Raw genomic sequence first — 1,451 nt, 5'->3', positions numbered from 1 at the left:
TAATGGCGTAATGACCTGATGGAGCTTCATACATAAACCTGCTTCTCCGGCTGACAGAAACAAAAGCCCGAGTGTGTTCTTTTGTGCGTGTGAGAGAGTCACGCCCAACTGCAGACTAGCTCAAATATCACCCATTTGCTCAGATTTACTGATAGCGAGTAATTGAATATTTTTAAAACCTCTTATCAGTTGATAAAGTTGTACATTCTTTGTATGTTAAAGGACAAAAATGTACATTTATCTCAAATCTGAATTTATTTTTAGCTTATTGAAACATGACAATCTTGTCTACTGCACTAATGACCTATCTTAGATGCATGTGTTCATCTCTATAAAAGCAGAATGATAGAATGTTCATTATGTCAACAGACGTTTCCTCAAAATAAAGACGAGAGAGTTTTGGAGCCTTTAGATGACCTGATGACCCCAGGAGGTTTGCCTCACCAATAGGACTTCAGTAAAGCCAGTTCACAAGAGGCGCTGGTAAGTGAAGTTTACACCATGAAACTTGTCTAAATGATTTATGATATAAATACAATGTGCACAATGTTGGTTTATTTTATTGCAGAAAAATCGGCCACCATTAAAATCCATATAATTATAATTTTTCGTTGTTTTGCTTACATAAATTTGTGTTTTATTACCTAAATTTAGATTTAGAAAAAAAAGTTCACTTTAATATTCATAACTTGTCACACCTGTAGTCATCATCAAGGATAAGCTCATCATTTTGTTGCACAAAGCTGGATTGAAAACTTGATTTAAATTATTTTATAATCTAACAAATAAATGATGGCTGTGAGGAAATCATGTAGATCATTCTTATGGTGCCACTTTCTTGTTGGCTTCAAATTTGCTGCAGAATTATGGGGACTTGGTTAGGCGTAGTGGAGTCACTAAAAGGAATGGAAGTCAAAGGAGGTCCATACAAGCATATAAACAAAAATGTGTGTGTGTGTGTGTGTGTGTGTGTGTGTGTGTGTGTGTGTGTGTGTGTGTGTGTGTGTGTGTGTGTGTGTGTGTGTGTGTGTGTGTGTGTGTGTGTGTGTGTGTGTGTGTGTGTGTGTGTGTGTGGCCTTATAAGGAGAGAAGGTGGCATTCAGTTTGATGTTGTGTAAAGGAGGTTGTTAGGTTGGTAGCAGAGCTCTCAGGTTTTGTGAGAGATACAAGTCAGCTTTAAAAACTAAATGAATTATTTAAGACACTAAATAAAATAGTTTTTCTAGTTTTTTGTTGTTGAACCCAAGGGACTCACTATCTGAATTTTCACACTTGTTGGATCGTGAATCTGTTTTAAATGTTGCTCTATATGTGCCCCTTTTTAATTTTGAGCACCCGCCCCTTCAAAGGTCTGTGCACGGCCCTGCTCACTGAAACTATCAGACCCGGTTCAGAACGCCGGTCCAGCCGTAGCCAATCAAATCACACTACTGAACCCCGGACCAATCGCA

The sequence above is a fragment of the Nothobranchius furzeri genome, chromosome 18 (assembly GCF_043380555.1).
Source record: "Nothobranchius furzeri strain GRZ-AD chromosome 18, NfurGRZ-RIMD1, whole genome shotgun sequence".
Classification (NCBI taxonomy): Eukaryota; Metazoa; Chordata; class Actinopteri; order Cyprinodontiformes; family Nothobranchiidae; genus Nothobranchius; species Nothobranchius furzeri.
The sequence above is the reverse complement of the archived record's forward strand: the minus strand, read 5'-3'. Positions refer to the sequence as shown.